The sequence below is a fragment of the Stegodyphus dumicola genome, chromosome 2 (assembly GCF_044657685.1).
Source record: "Stegodyphus dumicola isolate Sdum_Otavi_A_Nest chromosome 2, ASM4465768v1".
NCBI classification, from domain to species: Eukaryota; Metazoa; Arthropoda; class Arachnida; order Araneae; family Eresidae; genus Stegodyphus; species Stegodyphus dumicola.
Window position 1 is genome coordinate 90,626,707 of NC_140769.1, and position 21,450 is coordinate 90,648,156.

The 21,450-nt window shown below is 35.1% G+C and overlaps 1 protein-coding gene across 3 annotated transcripts in view; it reads right to left on the bottom strand.

Annotated features, from left to right (window-relative positions):
* Positions 1-1,908, bottom strand: part of LOC118205984 (uncharacterized) — a 170,963-nt gene extending 169,055 nt beyond the window's left edge. For all 3 annotated transcript variants that reach the window (XM_085810875.1, XM_085810876.1, XM_085810874.1), the window contains exon 1: positions 1,763-1,908. The gene's annotated coding sequence lies outside the window, so the exon portion shown is untranslated. The remainder of the gene's footprint in view (positions 1-1,762) is intronic.
* Between the last annotated feature and the right edge of the window lie 19,542 nt (positions 1,909-21,450).

A 21,450-nucleotide genomic window follows, 5' to 3' on the forward strand; every position in this document is an offset into this window, starting at 1 on the left:
AATATTAAAACGTAATTCAAGGTTAACTGCTTAGCAAAATAAAAGTGCCTAACAAGAGAAAATAATAATAATGATATATTTATTTTCATAGTAAGAGAAATTTTCTTTTTATTACAGTTTGCAACTATCTCATCAATATTAACCTTTTCAAAACTACCTCAATGAATAGCAATTAAATATTTTTGTACAGCGTTGTCCGAACCAAAATCCTCTCGTTCAAAAGTCTTCTGATTATCAAAAATCAGCCAAATACTGACCACCAAATTAAAATTTTTAAAAATCTCCGTATATTTCATATATCGCTTAGTATTTATTTAAGTTTTTTATGTGATGAGGAGTTTTAGCTGCTTTTGAATTCGCCAAAATCGTTTGGATAAACTAATAAAATAATGCTTTATTTTATTTTATTTCTTCCCGCAAAACTGCTTAAAATGCTTTGTGTTTTTTTCATGTATAGTATAAAAATTAATCAATTATTTTAAAAATGATTTCTTATGAAATTCATATATTTTAACTTTAATACCCATTACCTTCAGTTGAAAAGATCAATCATTAACAAAAAGATCAAAAGATCTAGTAAGTTTTAAATTTTAGTTCAGTCATGAGTTCTACAAATGGTAGAGTACATTTATACTCATTTTCTGATTCTAATAGAATTATGCAAAGTACAAATATGTCCTATAGGGGAATTCTCTATTTCTCTCTTAAAATAAAAAAGGTACACTTGAGGCCGAGTAGTAAAAGCCACTGAACATTGGTAGTTTGGTCCACGGTTCAAGTCTCGGAGGCGGACTGACTGCATGGGCGCTTTCATGGTTTTCTCCATGTGTAATGTGGATACGAGTCAGTTTCCCTTAAAATGCCCTTCACGGGGCATCCCTCCCTTTCCATGTAGTGCCTAATGGTACTACATGGAAATAATGGTACTAATGATACTAAATAAAAAAAGTAATAAAAATTATATAAAACAGAAATAACTTCCTGGGATGCATTCAACTGTAAGGAAAGTTACTACAGTCTCCCAACTCCTTTTGTGCTATAGAATGCACATCAATACTATATCAGATACACGCATAATTAAAGTGTCCTGGACATTATGTTACTTATGGCCCAGCCGTTGGACTTCAGTCGAATCCCGTACACGATAGATTTGTTTAATGCAGTTAAAATTTGTAGAGAAATGGCAGAGTCTGTAGAGAAACCGTCTGACTCCCTCATTCTTATATACGAAGCATTGCTAGAGATTATATTCCAGAATATGGATATCATCATTAATATCATGGATTCATAATTTCATAATTAAAAATTAATTTAATACACATCGTGTACATGTCATACCGACAAATACATGCCAATGGAAAAACTGTCATTACAGTAGAATTATTATATCGGATTAAGAGACGACCAAAAATTAAATCTAGTGAAATCTCTTTCGAATTCTAAATTTTTTAAGAATTATTTTTGGAGAGCTTGAACAAAGCAAAACAAAGTAAAACAAAAACATGCATTGGACTAATCTATGGACTAAAGAAACCACAAATTTTTAAAATTTTATTTCCCCTGACACTAATTTCCTTTTAATAAAAAAAATTTAACAGTTTAGTTGAGAACTTTACTTCTAATATTCTGATTAAATTGATTGACAGCAAAATTATCAGCTTAATTACAAGCTTGCTTGGCAGAAATAAGCAACAGCAAAAAATAAATGCATATTTGACAGCATGTCTTTTAGCAAATAAACAAAAAAGTAACTTGGAATTACCTGCATTCTAGCGTAAGTCAGTCCCGTCGCTACAACGGCAAAGCACATGTTTTCTTAGCAAACGGCGCGCTAGAGAAGAGCTCTAAGCGCTGTCAGGTAGATGTATTTACCTGAAAAGCTAGCTTACCCACAATGCTCAGCGCGCCGAATGACTTTTCGGTAGCTTTCGGAAGTTTTACTCTGTTATTGTTTTAACGCACACAGTTCATTACGTCGGCTTCTCGGAGAAATGACTTTAGACGCAGATTGTTCTAAGAGTTTCTTAATTGATTAAAAAGAGAACATAAATCCCTAGCGACTGCGCCAGAACTTTTCTTTCCCCGGCAAAGGAATTTGCCTGGCTTTTATCGTAAAGTAAAAACTCGTGTTTTCTAAATGACTTTGCTTACGAGTACTTCATTCACTTTCTAAACTTTGCTTTTTCGGACCTAATTGTTTGCACTGGTGTGATTTTTAAAATCTCTTCATTCATTCATTTAGGCTGGCATTCTGTCAAGAGCCTTTTTAGGCTTCTAGTCTTTTTATTTATTTATTTATTTTTTAAGAATAGTGAATAAAGATGATAAACGCAGAAATTACTTTTTAATAATTAATAACCACCATAATGAATAGGGAGGGCCAAAATTATTACAGTATAATAATAATAATTAATAACAACATATACGGCGTTTTATTGATAATAATGCCATTGATAAATTTTATCATTTTGCCATCATTGTGATTAGAGCAAAGCGATTACCCCAACTTTAGGTTCGAGTTCAAATCTGCAGTAAATCACAGACTTTTTGCGACTGTAGCGTCTTTGGGGAATAAATACATTTAACAACGCAAAAGTCCTCTCGAAAAGTTAAATGTAATAGAAGAGAAATGTGAGATACTCTCCTTCTTCCATCTTCCATTAACATCTGAGATTCCATCACTCCCGGAATATTCTCAAAGAACTAATATAGGCCTTGGAGAAGGGCTTATGGTCAATGACAAGCAGAACTTTAACCCACTCGGGGCTCGAAAGGCTGCCAGTCACCTAGACATAGGCTTAACAAAAGCAGAGTTAGTTGTTTAAAATATACTAGCAATTTTTAAACAATTGCATTATTCACTTTCTGATGGGCTTGTTTTCAAAAGAAAATAAATACAAATATTTTCCTTGGGTTATTTCAAAACCCAAATATGGGTGCCTTACTTGCCTTACACTGTGCGCCTTAAAATGAATAATATATTTTTTCAAGTATTAGCCCAAAAATTACACTATTTTTCCCAAATGGCTGTTGTTTCCCAACTTCTGTTCAAATGTCATTCAAATTTTCTGTTTCATAAAGTTGAATCTTTACACACAGGGACACAGGAGCTCTTTTCACAAATGCGCAGCTTTAAACATCGAGACTTCTTTTTATGAATTTCAGTACAAATGTAAATGTAGCCTTTTTAAAATACTTTCTCTTCTATTATCAATTCATCACTGAAGATGATGGCCATACAATTAAAGCCGGTTAATGGTAGTAATTTCTCTCCGAGTTTGGTTCTAGAAATGGATTTTTATGTTACTGTAGCGATGACAGTATGATAATTAGTTTCGCTTATCATAATATAAGTTCCACTGGAATAAGTAATGTGTAGGAGTATGATTTTAAGGTGAAAAATTATCCAAAAAAACGGAAAATTAGTTCGGAAAATCTATATAAAAAGAGCGGTAAAAGTCCTGCTTAAATGGTTCAACTCTGTTCTAAAACAGTTATATTAATTTTTTGTAATTCTTAAATTATTAATAACTACACATTGTAATAAATAACATAACTATCTGAATAACCATTTAACTCTGACATATCTCTCGAGATTATCCCCCACAGTTGCCAACTTTTTGTACTTACCGAGCCTCAGATTTGCTAAAAAGCAAATTTGAGGTTTGCTTAAAAATAGAAAACCTCAGATTAGTCTCCAATAAGAACAACTTCCATTTGTAAAGTAAACCACATGAAGACACTTTTCAATAATATCTTTATAATCGCAGATATTTATGGGCTCTAAAGTAGCTGCGTGAGAAATATCGGGAAGGGTACGTTTCCATTTATGCAGTCTACCAAAATATTAGTTGCCATTGATTCAAAAATATTATTCATTTCGAAATCTACAGGCGGAAACACATGCAGGAAAACAGTAGCCTCATAACTTAGTGTTCTATAACCACTAATGATACGAAGAAGAATTCTTAATTGAATCACTCTCAAATTTCTTTTGTTCATCTTCCTTGCAAGAACATGTTTCCAAGCACAACAGCCATACGAAATGAAAGGAGTAATATACTGCTCAAAAATTAGTTTCTTAACTTCATAGCCTACCGCAAAAGTATTTTTGGGAAATCGATGAAAACCATTAACAATCTTTTGACATCTAGTATAAAGGAGTTCGATGTGCGTTTTCATGTTAATTTTCTGTCAATTTATAAGGTATTTCTAGCGCTTTCTTAGCAGTCCTTCGTGGTGTAGTGGTCTGCACGCTGGGTGCGTATTCCAGAGGTCCCAGGTTCGATTCCTGGCGAAGGCGTTGCTCATTTTTCATCTTGTCTGCTTTAAAAAAAAATAAATAAATAAATAAACAATCCTAATGTCTGTACAAAGTACGACACCAAGATACCAAACACTTTCTACACATTTCAAGGTCAAAACATTGACTATCAAAGGAGCAATACTTTGGTAGTCGAAATTTCTGGAAACAAATGCTCCTTCATTAACATTGCTGTATGAGGAAGTCCCCATGGATAAATGCCAGAGCCAGACCAACTGAGTATACAACCTCACAGTGAGGTCAAGGATTTCATTGCGACAGTTTTCCTTCAATAAAAATGTGTAGGAACTTCGACACAAACTGTTTACGCTGCTAGTACTGAAATCGTTGTGTTCAATAATGTCCTGCTAGCCATTAAAATTGCTACACCATGAAAGAAGCCCACAAAAAATCTGATATTTACATAAGACGCAGTTATGACATGAATGTACTATGATATATAATGATATTCATTCCATAGCATGCGCAAATTACACGCAAGAATAATGACACTTTAAAAAAATATAAAAATGCAGGTTTTTTTTCTTATAAATATTATTCATTTCGAAATCAATAGGCTGAAACACGACGAATTGCTATGATGGGGATAATTTGCAGATAAAAATGCCTGTCAAATGTAGAACGCTTAACACTCGTTTTCAAATTCCACTTTCCAAAGTACAATTTCTCATTCCCAGATTTAGATTCGAAAAATTATATAAACATAATAGTAAGAATGCAGTCATGTGTACTACGACAGAATGTAGCTTATCAGTTAGTGTTTTGTCTTAGAGAAACAGTATGGCAAAACGATACCATACCAGTTTACTATTTGTGCGTATTAAATCACATCAATACTTCTATCTAGCTATCTAAATGAACTTATGAGTAAAGTTGTATAATGACGTGCAGTTTGTAAATGAATGCCCACAAATTTCTCTCAGCTATTAAAATTAGTCTTTTCTGCATTGGCGTTAAGTAGCTTTATGATTTATGATTTATATTGTTTATTTAATTCTCATATGTAAATAAACAATGAAATAGTGAGATGAAAAAAACATTCTTGAAGCGAAGCCACTTAGAAAACGCATCCTGAAAACTAAAAACGTTAAAAAAGGAAAGAAAACATAAGAAAGGTCTTTTAGGAACACCAAAAGAAGCTTTTGAGAGGGAAGGCTATTTTCTTTATGTTATTTTCCCCTGATATTTTTCTATGGAGGTAGGAAGTTAGAGGAGGTAGAACTTTCTTACCTCCATGCATTTTTCTTTACGCTCAATAACATGTAATTAAGTACACTATAGGACGAGAAGAAAGAATCGCTGAAAGCCTGAATTAGGTCCGGGAGAAAATTCCAGCAAACAGATTATCTGGGTGGGGTTTTGTTCAAACATAAAATGAATACAAGTCAATTTTCCTTAGGAAGTCTCCCATGAAGTAATATTGCTTTCATATTACCCTCATATAATTTGTTACATTTAGTGAATCAGCAGCAACATGAAACTGATCGCTAAAGACTGCTTTTCTGTTTTCTCTGTATTCCGATATTCTTTTAAGGCTATAATGCTCAAACTCTTGATTTTGCTGGAAATGGTTAACGCTCGATGTATTCATAACTACAGTGGTTTCAAACAATTAAGGAAAAATTACAAAAAGAGTGAGAATTCGTCTAAAAATAACCATATAAAATTTTAATATGTTGTCGAATAAGAGTTGTTGAATAAGACTGCAGTATGCAAACTACAGACGCTGCAATCGGAATGCGACCTTTGCGAGGAGCATAAAATTACATGTTTGAGAGAAAGCCTGTAAATTTCGCTGTGATATTGGAATATGAAATCTGGGAGAGCCAATTCGTAGCAATAAGCCAGGCATCATTTGCCCGAAGTACTGCGTTAGAGGACTATTGGAAAGCAGGGCAAAGTCAGACAGAAGTAACCAAATGGCAAACTGAGATTTTCTGTGGTTGAATATCATTTCATGACTTGGCAACAATTTTTAACATCAGATTTGGCAATCAAGGGGTTCAGTCAAGGACGGCCAACCGCTACCAAGAGCGCCGATGACCCGATATTTGTTGTTATGCGCACGAAGGAATAGAAACGCATCTCCAACTTAACTCAACTCAAACCCTTCCTTACTGCAGCCACCAGAAGGTTGGTGTCAACGTCAATTGTGCGTAGAAAGCTTCATAAAGGAAGTCTGTACTCAAGGCGACCAGCCATTTGCGTGCCGCTCACGTCACTCATAGCAAGGAGCGTTTGAGGTGGGCACGTCAGCATATCCACCAGACGCCTGATCAGTGGAGCATGCATGAGTCCAGGTTTAGCCTCCAAAGCGATAATAGATGTTATTTGATTTGGAGAGAACATGGAACTCGTTATCATCCGTCAAACATTCCTGAAAGACATGTATACGGAGGAAGCAATGTCTATGTTTGGGATGATATCTCTTTGGGTAGAAGCACAGACCTTCTTATCTTTCCACGTGGAACTGGGAATGTTCATGACTACAGAGATGACAACCTTGATGCTTATGTGCGCCTTTATGTCGGAGCAATAGATGACGATTTCCTGCTATAGGACGACAGCGCTAGACCGCACAGGGATCGCATCGTGGATGATTATCTTCAGCCGTAAACAATTCAGCGCATGGAGTGGCCAGCTAGATTACCGGACCTGAATCCTATCGATCAAGTTTAGGATGCTTTAGAAAGCTGTATAGCTGCTCTTAGTCCTCCTCTTCAGACCCTTGCAACACTTGCAACTGCTTTGCAAGAGCAATGGCTCTGACTTCCTACGGAACTGATAGACCGTATAATTGAGAGCATCACACATCGCTTCCTTACTCAAGGTAATTTTCATGTACTAAATTGATACATCTGATTTATTCATTTTATTCATTGCTAATTTCTAGAACACCATAATTGTCTGATAATTTCTTTCCATGTAATTTTATACCTTTTTTTTACATGTGTAAATGTGTCTGTATGCTTAGGATAGACGCTTGAAAACTGCTGTTCTATAATTTTATACTGTCATATGAAATCTATTTTTGCTTTCTAATTTACCAGCGATATTTTGCATAAATCATAATGCAGCCATCATAATTATGTGCCCTAAATAATTGATTCAGATGATGTGATGCACTTAACGCGAAACGGGAAACTTTGCTCATTAAAGTACTAAATAAAGCGAGAGCGGTCATTTAAGCAACATTATTGCTCGCCAACAATGGCTACTTTAATTATGTAAACGTATACAAAAGATGGCCATTATAACGGCCGTCTTCTTAAAAGCATTCTCCGAAGAACCTATTTTAATTTAAAAGCTCGTGATACTATATCACGAGCTTTTAAATTAAATAGATAATAATCAAATTAAATAGGTAATAATATTTCGCAGAAATTGTAAAGCTGTTGTCTGAAATATATATTTAAAATTTTTGTCAAACAGTAACGTTTAATGTTTCGTAAAATAAATGCAGAATGACACTTCTATCAATCTAATATCTTAAATATGATAGAATTAAGAACAACCAGATATAAAATAAGTAAAAATATTACTTTGCCACATGCCGGCATAAAATTATAATTCACAGAAGTTCCGGCTCTTTAAAACAATACGAACAGTTTATATTTCATCAAAGTACAAGAATGAATTCAAAATATTTCAGCAACTCTTCTGGAGAGTTGCTCAAATATTTTGAAACAGAATCTTTGGTTTAAATTTGAGGTAGAAAAGTGAAATAAAAGTACGTCCAAACAAAAAGAAAAAAAATCTAAAAGGTAAAAGAATTTTTAACATTGCACCAGAGGATTTGTTAAGGATTTTCTTTTATTTATTTTTTTTTTACTCTCGCTGAGCATATTAGTTTACCGACCTGCTCTTAGACTCACTCCTATTAATACAAAATTTTCTCTCTTAGATTTATTATTAAGCGTCACTTTCTTCGCACTTAGGCCACAAAGAATATAAAAAAAAATCACAAAATATTTAACCGCAGCATATCTTTAGAATTTGTATTAGAGTGTTAGGGGTTGCAATATTTGTTTTTAATATTCACTATATTATTCCTTTCAAAACTAGCCTCTCGAGCGGCAAGCAGCCTAAAAGAGTTATCATAAAGGATGAAAACGTATATTATAAGGATTTTAATAATTTTTGTCATTTCATAAAAATATTTGATATTTTTAGCTAGACATCTCACGATTTAAATGCATTTTTATTTAAATCAATAAAATTAAAAGGTAGAAAAAAATTTTCTTAAGAACTGCTCTTATTGCTATTCAGTCACTTGGTTTGCTACTCAGTAACAGTGTAGAGACATTAGGTTAATTGTAAAAGCCGAAAAATGAGCAAACGCCTTCGCCGGGAGTCGAAACACGGACGTTTGGAATACCGGCCCAGCGTGCAGAACCACTATACCACGAAGGCACGCCAGGAAAACGGGGAAAAATAACTTATATACTCCCCTTTTTAAAGGGTGACTGGGGTTTTTAGAGGACCCAGTCGCCAAATCCTGGGTGTGGAGAATCCTCATCCAACACCATTTTAGTTCACGTGCCACTGTAGAGACATTAGGTTAATTGAAAAAGCAGGAGAGACGAAAAATGAACAAACGCCTTCGCCGGAATCAAATCATGGACCTCTGGAATACCGGCCCAGCGTGCAAAACCACTACACCACGAAGGCACGCCAGGAAAGCGGGAGAAATACCTTATAACAAAAAGATTAAATTTGGAAATTAAATATTGTTCGGGCTGTAACAGCTTTAATTAATATTAAAATCTTGTAGTTTAAATAATTTAAATAGATGAACATTAAGGTATTTGTGAATGGCAATATTTGAAACCAGACTCGAGTGCCACGTGCGACTCTCGCACGAAGAATGTAATTTATTTTTAAATGTTAGAATATGTTCTCTCTTCTTGTTTGTATGTCGCCATTTTTTTGAGTGTTAAATAAAAGTTATTGCTGTGTTCCATAATTGGAGTTGCTTCATTTCGTCAAAGAAGTATCACAGTCTTAATTATTTTGGAGGCACCAACCGAGATCGAATAATCGTGCGTATTTTTATTTCATTAGTTCATCACTGAACATAATATTAGTGATACCAGATTATTACTTCCTGTTAATATTGAATTGCTTTATTTTATTAGTTCATCTCTGAACGCAATATTAGCGATACCAGATTATTACTTTCTGTTAATATTGAATTGCTTTATTTTATTAGTTCATCACTGAACGTAATATTAGCGATACCAGGTTATTACTTCCTGTTAATATTGAATTGCTTTATTTTATTAGTTCATCACTGAACGCAATATTAGCGATACCAGGTTATTACTTCCTGTTAATATTGAATTGCTTTATTTTATTAGTTCATCACTGAACGCAATATTAGCGATACCAGGTTATTACTTCCTGTTGATATTGAATTGCCTTATTTTATTAGTTCATCACTGAACGTAATATTAGTGATACCAGATTATTACTTCCTGTTGATATTGAATTGCCTTATTTTATTAGTTCATCACTGAACATAATATTAGTGATATCAGGTTATTACTTCCTGTTAACACTGAACTGCCTTATTTTATTAGTTTATCACTTGAACGTAATCTTAGTGATACCATTTTAATGCCGTTTCTACGAGTACTAGAGCTGAAAGGAAAAGAAAAATAGTTGAAGAGAAGATCTTGGAACCGATGAAGGAAGAAAATAAACCATCCAAAGATATCTTTGAAGAAGTAGTTAAATCACCGGAATTAAACGTGGAAGATTTTTACGAAAATTTGAAAAACGATAAAGAAATTAATATTGAGAATCATTTTGAAATGCAACGTTATCATCATCTTTCGGCTTTTGATTTAATATCAAAGGCGCTACTAATAGACGAAGAAAACAAATGTCGAAAGCAAATGACAAATGAATATTATCTGAAAGGCACAGATGAACTGAGGAAAGGCTTTGCTGTGAATTATAGCCGAGGAACTGGTCCACCATGGAAGAGATCTAGGCGCCGTCAACTAAAAAAAAGACTAATTTGAACACTGGTCCATTTTCTTCCTATTTAAATGTGGTGTAAAAATACTTGTTTAAAACTTAAAATTTTCGGCCTGAAAATTTGGAAACTTGTGAGAGCAGTTATCTTTTCTCTTTAAGCAATTTAGCAAGCCGAGCTTAGAAACTTTCGAATTTTACAGAACTTTTCCCTTCGGCAAAAGTCTCTCCGTTGGGGTAGAGGTTGTAACAGCTTTAAATAATATTAAAATCTTGTAGTTTAAATAATTTAAATAGATGAACATTAAGGTATTTGTGAATGGCAATATTTGAAACCAGACTCGAGTGCCTCGTGCGACTCTCGCACGAAGAATGTAATTTATTTTTAAATGTTAGAATATGTTTTCTCTTCTTGTTTGTATGTCGCCATTTTTTTGAGTGTTAAATAAAAGTTATTACTGTGTTCCATCATTGGAGTTGCTTCATTTCGTCAAAGAAGTATCACAGGGCGTACGGGTTCGTTTGAATTGAATGCACAAGTCCGATGATAAGTGAACAAAAATTTATTGTTATCACAACAAATATGCTTAAATTTCCTGAAATATTCGTGCAGTATTACAAAATCTCACTGTAGTTATCTTTTAACTACTCAAACGTTCAAAAGAACTTAATTCAAAACAGCTAAAGAAAGCTAATCAGCGAATTCGCTACAATCAACAAAAGCAGTTTTCTAAACAAACTCTTAAAACAACAACAAACTAACCAACTAATCGAATTGAAATCGAAATCGAGTCAATGGCTAGCGGCAATTAGTAGCGAACCGCTACTTTAACCGTCTCTGTTGGTAAATTGCCCTAAGGCTTTGGTACTTAAGTTTTTAATTAAGGCGATTTACGCCGCGCCAACTAGGCGAAATTTGTCAAATTTTGTGAAATGTAGGAGGAGTGGAGGGAGATGATTGGCAGGAGCCTGTCACCTGGGTGGTCACCCACCCAAGTGCAGACTCCGAGCAAAGCAGCTTTGTGATATCTGGCGACTGTTTGGCGATCAACAGAGCGTGCTTGGCACAGGTAGCTCTTCTCCGAGAAGAGTTAATGTATTTATTAGGAGTTGCATGTTAGCCTCGGAAGAGGAAGGTAGTAGGTTGTACTATGCGGTAGGAGCGACGTACTGCTCTGAGTCACTATTATATTATGCTTTGAATCATATATTTAATAAATGTTTGTTTCGTCTTGCTAAATGGTGCCTTGTTAAACCACGAAGTCATCACAACACGCTCTCTTACGAGATAACCAGAGAGGTTAGAAGCTTAGAGCGTTGAAAACGGAAGAGGCGTAAAGGTAAGCCTAACTAACGAAAGAAGTGCGCATTTGCAAAAGGGAGTAGAAACGTGAAAATTATTTAATCGAGAGTTTGAAAGGCTTGATTCTAAAGGAAAATAGAAGAAAATGTTCAAAAACGCAAAGAAAGAGGATTTAGTAACAGTCCTATTGGAAATTGGCGAAGAAGCATCCCCAGATTTGAAGCTGGTAGAACTGAAACACAAACTCCAGAATAGCAAGGAATACATCGAAGATGCTGATTTCGGGAAAGAAATTCTGATTACTACAGTGGAGAATAGAAAAAGAAAAGAAATGGAAAGAATGCAGATGGAAGAAGAAAGAATAAGAACAGAAAGAGAACACGAAATAGAATTAGCGAAGATTCGAGCAACTCAAAATGAAGGAAGTAGAAGTCCAACACCTTTAATCCAAAACAAAGAACGAGAAACCGAAATTTCCCTGGACAAGTTGATCAAAGGAGTAGAAACACTGACTATACCCGTACCGAAGAGAGCAGAAGAATGGAATATATTTTTCGATTCTATCGAAAGAGCATTAAGCACAAGAAGGTTCCCAAAGAATACAAATCAGAAATATTATTGAAATTAATTGGAGAAAAAGCTTCAAATGTTCTTGTTTATATAAAGGAGGAAGATCTGCAAAATTACGAAAAATTGAAAACTTGTTCTGAAGGTATATCAACCTACTCCTCAAACCTGTTTAGAAAACTTCAGAAAAACTAAACGTTATTCCGGCGAAACGCATATCCAGTTCGCTTCAAGACTAACAGCTACATGGGACTATTACTGCAAGTCAAGAGAAGTAAAGGATTTCGAAACACTCAAGGAGTTAATTATTTCGGATAAATTATTCAAAGCTTTAGATGAAGAAACAGCTGCACACGTCGCAATACGCCAAGGAAATAAATGGCTGAAGCCTCAAGAATTACCTACAGAATGTGATATTTATTTCAAGGCCAAAGGAAAATCTTTCGACGAAGTTCGAAATGGAATTAAGCGATCACAGAGATTCCTGGATACAACATGTGCACAAGACAAATATATTCCGCCACCCATGAGAAAAGAATATCCAAAACACGAAAGATCTCACGCGAGAAGAAAAGAATGTTACATTTGTGGAAATTATCAACACATCGCAAGAGATTGCCCAGACAAAAGAAGAAAGAACGAAACTGCAGTAAATAAGAAGGGAAAGGATGATTCCAAAATTCAAAAAAATTCAAACAGAACATCAAAAGAAGAAGCCATCGTAGCTAAAGTAGACTCATCCCATCTACGATTCGAATTCGCAGAACGCATCGTTCAACCACTGCAAAAAGTAGATACTTTTATTAACTCTGAGAAAATCGAAGCTATCGTAGACTCTGGAACGCAGATAACGATCGTACATTCATCGCTCATTCCAAATTTAGAGGAGAGAGAAGGAGGTAAAATATTGCTAACACCTGCTTTCGGACAACCAATTGAAGTAAAAGTTTGCCGTGTACCTATTTACCATAAAGATCATGGAAGCAATATATTTAATTTTGTGGATACATTAATTGCAGTGACTGATAAGCTAAATGTGCCTTGCCTAATAATTCCAGAAATATACGAACTGTTGATTAATCCTGCGGCAGAAGAACCAAACGCAGAAAGAAATAATTACGGAAGCGAAAACGCTCGAACTTTATTCGCCAATGCACAGTCAAACGACAGCGTCGATTCCCCCCCCCCGCTAACGCTTATGGAGGAGAAAACGAAGGGGAGAAGGCGAGTGTTTATGTAAACTCTTCTCGTCTGCTGAACGCCTACGCGAAGAGCAAGTTAACTGTCCCTCGCTGAGGGAAGTATGGAAGCTAGCAATAGGAAAAAAAGGAAATTTATTTATTGATCATATTTTACATCACCAAGAAAAAATATTGGGACAGACTGTTTTTCAGTTAGTGCTTCCGCTTAGTAGAAGAGCACAAGTGTTGGAATTAGCACATAGTTCCATTTTCGGTGCACATCTTGGAATAAGAAAAACAAAGGAGCGAATACGGCCATTTTATTGGCCTGGATTAGCACAAGATTTTGAAACCTTTTGTAAAACGTGCAAAGATTGTCAGTTGAAAAGTCCAGAAAAGCGATCTGACAAGATTCATTTCACACCGGTCAGAAGGCCAGGATTACCTTTCGAAACAGTTAACATCGACGTTATTGGACCTATTGAACCTCCCTCTGCTAGGAAACATAAATATGTGTTATGTCTGGTAGATCAACATTCCCGATAACCAGAAGCCATTCCACTGAGAAGTTTGACAGCAAAAGCCACTTGCGACGCGCTTTTGGAGATTTTCATGAGAACAGGAATCCCTAATACAATAGCTAGTGACAACGGAAGTAACTTTGTTTCAAAATTAACTAAAGAATTCCAGAAAAGACTAGGTTCTCACTTTAAGTTCTCTACACCTGCTTACAGTGCTTCAAATGGATTAGTAGAAAGATGGAACAAGTCCTTCAAGCAAATGTTACATCATGTCATCAGGACTGATCCTTCGAATTGGGATAAGCACATCCCATACCTGCTCTTTGCATACAGAGAAGTACCAAACTGCACCACGGTTATCTCACCGTTTCAGCTGATGTATGGAAGACAACCAAGAGGTCCTTTAGCAGTACTGAAGTCTTCATAGTCAGGAGAAATACCTATACCACCTAATCTAAGTGAATCGGCAGTGGATTACTTACAGCTTTTAAAAATAAGGTTAGAACAAGCAGCCGAACAAGCCAATTTAATTGCAAGTGATAAACAACAAAAATATGCTGACTACTTTAATCGGAGATCAATACAAAAAAATTTCAAAATCGGAGAACAAGTTTATTTACTCATACCAGATTCAAATAAACTCTATGCACGATGGACTGGTCCAGGAGAAATCGTGAATCATTGCCCACCTCATTCCTATAAAGTAAAACTACCTGATGGAAAGATCAAACATGTTCATGCAAATAAAATTAGAAAATTCCAAGCTAGTGTCAATGCAGTTGGAGTGATATTTGAAAATGAAGAAGAATTTGGAAAAATTATAACTTTGCCAGGAAAAGATCTCTCGACCCCCCCTGGAAGATTTTAAAATAGACGCAAATCTGAATTTAGAAAATTTGAATCCGCAGCAGAGAAGAAAATTGATAGCTCTTATCAACAAACATCGAGCACTATTCACCGGAAAGCTGAAAATAGCTAAAGTTGAAGCTCATAAAATTAGATTAATACCCAATATGGAGAGGAAGAAACCTTACATTTATAGGATTCCTGAAGCATTGAAACCTAAGGTCGATGAAGAAGTAGAATTATTGAAATCGGGACTAATAGAAGAAAGTAATGCAGAAATAGCTCATCCAGTAGTTTGTGTTAGCAAAAAGATGGAGATATCAGATTGTGCTTAGATTATCGAGCTTTGAATGCAGTGACGAAGCCAGATGACTTTCCTATGCAAAACGCCATTGATTTAATGTAAGGAAGAGCCAACGTCATAACAACTTTAGATTTGCTGAAAGGATATTGGGCAATTCCCATGGAGGAACAAAGTAAAGAGTACACATCCTTCAAAACTCATCGACGTCAATATCAGTTTAAAGTGCTACCCTTTGGATTAAGGAACGCAGCAGCAACTTTTCAGAGAGTAATGAATAACGCGGTGAAAAAATTTCAACAATTTTCAAGAGCCTATATTGACGACATAGCTATATTTTCCACGGATTTCGACACTCATCTCCAAGATCTGGATAAAGTTTTCACCAAATTAGAGTCACTTGGATTTACTATCAATTCGAAGAAATGTTCGTTTGCAAAACCTCAAATTAAATATTTAAGACACATGATTGGATCAGGAAAACATCAACCAGATCCCGAGAAAATACAGGCAATCAAGAAGCTGGAAACGCCGAAAACGAAAAGAGATCTTAAAAGTCTGTTAAAATTATGTAATCATTATCGTGATTATATCCCAGGGTATGCAGAGATCGCCTACCCACTCACAGAACTCACGAAAAATAAACAACCTGAAATACTCGAATGGAAAGAAATTCATGAGTCAACATTTCAACAACTGAAGGAACGATTAGCGGTGTCAACGGAGCTGATCACCCCAACACTGCAGGATCCGTTTGTCATTCATTCTGATGCATCCCAAATCGGAATAGATGCATGTTTATCACAGCAAAGGGGAGAGAAGCAATTTCCCATCTGCTACGCGAGCAAGAAATTATCGAAACCTCAACAGAGCTGGCCGACTATAGAGCGTGAAGCTTACGCTATAGTATGGGCATTGAAGAAGTTTGAACCTTGGATATTCGGTTCATCGGTGAAGATTGTGACTGATCATAATCCTCTAGCCTTTATAGTGATAAATGCTCCGCAATCGTCCAAATTACAACGATGGGCCATAGCTTTGCAGAAATATAATCTCGAAATAGAACATTGCCCTGGAAAAAAAACTGTCAAACGCGGATGCATTATCCAGACTTCCCACCTGTGAACTTGAACATTAATTTACTGTTCATCTCCACGAACATTTTGTATAGTTAATGATTAGATAGTTTTTCTTTGCTTTTCATAATCATTTTACAATTTTGTGCAAATAAGATGTTTATGTAATTTGAAATAGAGAAATTATTGGATAACAAATATTGGAGGTAAGTGGTAAATTTAGATATTTGTCTCCCAAGGATATAAATCATGCTGCAGCATCATTAATTAAAAAGAATGTTAAGAATATAATTATATATATATATATAAGAAACTTAATAATTTTACTGTCATCATTGGAATAATACTAAGGTATATTTTAAACATGTTTATAAAAGAAAATATCAACTTGGTTTCTTTGGGTTAAGAATTGATAAATTGTTACAATAATAATAAGGTTCGGAACAAGTGAAGTTAAAAATGATTTATCTATGTTTATATATAAAAATGTGTAATGTATGTTTATATATGTAGTAAATTGAGGTGCAATTATAGGTATATTGCAAATGTCTATAGTAATAGAGATTTGAAAATTAGGATAGAATGTATAAAAGTATATATAGTTTTTTTCTTTTTCACGTTGATCGAAAACAGTTGCTAAATTTTAGTTTCCAGATTGCTGATTGATTTGTAAATAATATAAACAACAATCTTACGACGGGGGTGTGATATCTGGCGACTGTTTGGCAATCAACGAGCGTGCTTGGCGCAGGTAGCTCTTCTCCGAGAAGGGTCAATGTATTTATTAGGAGTTGCATGTTAGCCTCGGAAGAGGAAGGTAGTAGATTGTACTATGCGGTAGGAGCGACGTACTGCTCTGAGTCACTATTATATTATGCTTTGAATCATATATTTAATAAATGTTTGTTTCGTCTTGCTAAATGGTGCCTTGTTAAACCACGAAGTCATCACAAGCTTACGCGTGCAATGAGAAATATTGGATATATTAATAATTATCAAGTTTTGAAACAGGTTATCCAGATTGGAATAATTAAACTAATATCGCGATCTAAATGAAGACAAATGGCACAACTAAGTGCAACAGATTAGCTAAACAAAATATTCAAATTCATCCTTGCTGTAAAACAGAGATTGGACAGTGGCAGGCACGTGGGGTCACCCTCCCGTGAACTGTCCACAGCCAATGCATCTTGAAATAGAAGATATCACAATTCAGTGAAGTCTTGGTCTGAGAAATTAAACACTAAAGTTCTTGTACAACACTGAGGCACATGAGTTACTGAAACTATACACTATGTACATATAGGGACGGCGGTATTTGAGTGAAGTAGCAAATGGTGAAAAACATTTTACACTAGCAATAAATAATCAGAGCTTTGAAGATACAGGTACACGGATCATGTCCATAAGTCCACAATATTACAAAGTCTCTGATATAACAATAAGAAGATTACGAAAATGACAAATATAAGATCAGTGCTTTGAAGATCCAGGAACACGGATCATGTCCATAAGTCTATAAAGTTTCAAAGACACTGGTAAAATGACACAATGAAGATAAAATAAAGATAATAGTACTATGTACAATATATACACATTTCACCATTTGCTGTTATGGAAGATGCCTCTTGGGCGCTTTGCTGCAATTTCTATAGTAGGATCATAATTTATCAGATCACGGATATGTTCGTATTGAGAAAGTTCTATTTTAGCATAGAAATTGTGGCTCGTGGTGAGAATTTGATCAGCTATGGGTCTTATTTTTAGTTCTTTATGTATCTGCAGGTTACGTACGAACCATGGGGAGTCAGCAATTTGTATGAGTATTTTGTTCTGAAAGACCTGTAGTTTGTGTCTATCTAGATGTTAATCTCTTTTGGAGCACACGCTCAAATACCTTTCCCAAACTGGGAAGAAGGCTGATCGGACGGTAGGAGTGTAAGTCCTTTGGGTTTTTTTCCCGGCTTGACAAACGTAATTATCTGCGCCTGCTTCCACTGTTGCGGCAAGTAATTCAGCCTCATACAAGCATTGACTATGTTTGTAATGAGGACTATGTAGGTTCTTGGGAGAGCTTTGAGAACCGCATTGGTGATTCTATCGTAGCCGGGAGCTTTCCTGGACTTTAAGTTGCTAATTATATTACTTATTTCTGTTGGAGAAGTTGGGTTGAAGTGATTATTACAATTTCTGTCAGCTAGGTGGTTAATGAAATTATCGACTTCTTCATCTGTCTCATCATTATTAGAGGCATGATTGGTGAAAGTCTTTTCTAGATGCTGCGCAAGGGCTTCAGCCATGTCATGTTCAGAATAAGCAATTCCACTACTGGTTTGGAGAGGACCAATATTTCTGTTATTAGTATTCCTTAAGGAATTTCCAATACGCCAGACTGTATTCGGAGAGAAATCCATGGAGTCTAAGAAATCGTCCCAACAATTTGATCTGTACTCTAGGAGGAGGGTCTTGATATTCCTAATTTTTCTGTTCAGATTTCTTTTAACAGTGGGATCGCCTGTTTTTCGCCAGATTTTTGCTGTGCGGTTTTTGTCTTATTTTTTCAATGATGTGGTCGGGGAGCTTGTCTTTCTTATAATCTTTGAATTTGGTGAAATCAAGGGCTTTCTTAATTTTACTATTGATCTTAGTGATATTGTACTCAATGTCTACAATATCAGCAAGAGCCGGGTGTGCAGGTAATTGTTCCAGAGAATTATTGAATTTCTGCCAGTTTACAATTTTCTTTAAAGGCAAGGTCTTCTCATAGCCATGGTAAGTAAATTTAACAGGGAGATGGTCAGAGGTTAATTGATTAATCACCTGTAGGAAAGGGATTTGCTAGATATTTTTTGTAATAACAATGTCGAGAACATCCGAGCTGCCTGTATGATGATACCTGGTAGGTTCCGTTGGTCCAAAAATTCTAAGGTCATTCGTAAGAGCATAGCTATAAAGTTTGTTGCCATTTGTGTTATTTCTGTTGGTTGTGCATTAGCACTGAAGGCGTAATGAGTACGTTTCCTCAAGCACAGAATTAAAGAATCATAAGTCAAAAGATTAACTACGAAATATTTATTTTAATAAAATAGGATAATTCTGCTTAACTTAAGCATAACAAAAAGTAATAATCTTCACAGACATTAAAATTGAAGTATTCAAAAGAATAACTTACATAGAATCATCATCAGTCCTAAATCACCAGGCTTACCTATATGAGGCAATAAGAAAAATAAACAGGAATATACTTTGCCATAGTACCTGAAAGAGAAGAAAGTACTACTGGATTAGACCTTTGGCCAGGTACAAGTAGCTAGGGTGAAAATCAAATATACTGCATTGCACACGAGCTTTACTTTGTCTCGCCAATATATACCTTGGCGCACGTTCGTTTCGTATGCCTTTCGAGTTTCATTATGCAAAATACCTAAATTTATGCTAACATTGCCCCTGTTTTGCTAATGAAACTCATACCAATTGTAATTCATTCCTGCAAAACTGAAATTTAGCTTTAGGAATTGGTTTAGTCATAATATCAGCAATCATTTGCTCTGTTGAAAGATAAGCAAGTTTTACTATTCCTTTGTTATTCAAGTCGTGTATATAATGAACTTTTGTATCAATATGTTTAGTGCGTGAACTGAATTTTTCAGATTCTACAAGTCTTATAGTAGACCGATTATCTTCAAATACCTTTATCGGTAGAGTTTGGGGTAGATTGAAATCTTCTGTTAATTTTAATAGCCATAATAGTTCTTGCGTAGCTTGCGATAGTGCAACATATTCAGCTTCTGCTGAGGATAAAGAAACACAAGTTTGTTTTCTTGAAAACCATGAAATACAGTTCCTTCCTAATAAAATAACACTTCCTGATATAGATTTTCTATCTTCAATATCTTGTCCCCAATCAGCATCTGAATAAACTGTAATATTAGGTTCTTCACTCGACGAAATTTGTAAGGATAGGTTCTTTGTCGTGTTTAAGTATCTAATGATTCTTTTAACAGCATTCCAGTCCTTTTGACGTGGATTATTACACCTTCTGCTGAGTATGTGAGTTGAAGCTGTGATATCTGGTCTTGTGATAGACGATATATACAAAAGACTTCCAATAGCTTGGCGAAATTTATCATTTGAAGTTAGGAGATTTTCTTCCTTGTTTAGGTTATAATAGTTTGTTTCCATTGGTGTGCTAGCGGGTTTCGCTTCTTCAAGTTGAAATTGCTTGACAAGTTGATTTATTTTATTTTTCTGTGATAAGAGATAACTTCCATCTTCCTTGCGATTTATTTCCATGCCTTAGAAATATTTAGCGTCACCAAGATGCGTTATTTGGTAACATTTCTTTAAAACATTAATTGTTTGAAGAATTAGTCCTTCTTCTGTAGAACTTATTAGGATGTCATCAACATACACTATTAAATTAATTCTTTTATCACGAACCACTTTTGTGAAAAGACACGGATCTGCTTTGCTTTGACTGAACCCCAGATTCTTCAGTCTATTTTCAATTTCTGCATTCCAGCACCTAGCTGCTTATTTGAGACCATAAATCGACTTCTGTAATTTACAAACTTTATGTCTTTCTTCCGGAACCACGAATCCTTCTGGTTGTTCCATATATATTTCTTCATTTAAGTTGCCGTACAAAAAAGCTGTTTTAACATCTAGTTGATGTACCTTGGCATTATTATACGCTGCCCATGCTAAGAAAACTCTTATCGTAGTGTGTTTCACTACTGGTGAAAATGTTTCATCATAATCACTGCCGTATTTTTGAGTAAATCCTTTGGCTACTAAGCGTGCTTTGTATTTTATATTTTTACCAGTTTCATCATATTTTGTCTTAAACACCCATTTGCTGCCTACTGCATGTTTTCCTGGTGGTAATTCTGTAAGTTTATAGGTTTCGTTTTCTTTTAGAGAATGTATTTCTTCTTGCATAGCCTTGATCCAAGCTTCTTGTTCACGTTTTGGTAAGTTTAGAATTTCTTCAAAGCTTTCTGGATCTTTAATTTTAAGTAAGATTGATTCTTCGTCTTCTGCTTTATAAGAGAATCTTTCCGGTGGACCAATTTGGTTGATCTGCTAGAAACCCTTCTTTCTACATTTTCTTCACATTTAATTAACTCTTCAGAACTTTCTGAATCTTCTGAAAAATCATCGCCAAGAGATGTTTCTTCATTATTTTCTTCATCTTCTTGCGAGTTGCAAGTGAATTAATTCTAAATCTTCAGCATTATTTTCTGCATGTTTGTCAGATAAAGACGCGTTTTCTGAAAATTTAACAGTTCTACTTACTATTATTTTCCTTCCACCTACATAAATCCTGTATCCCTTACTTCGTAAATC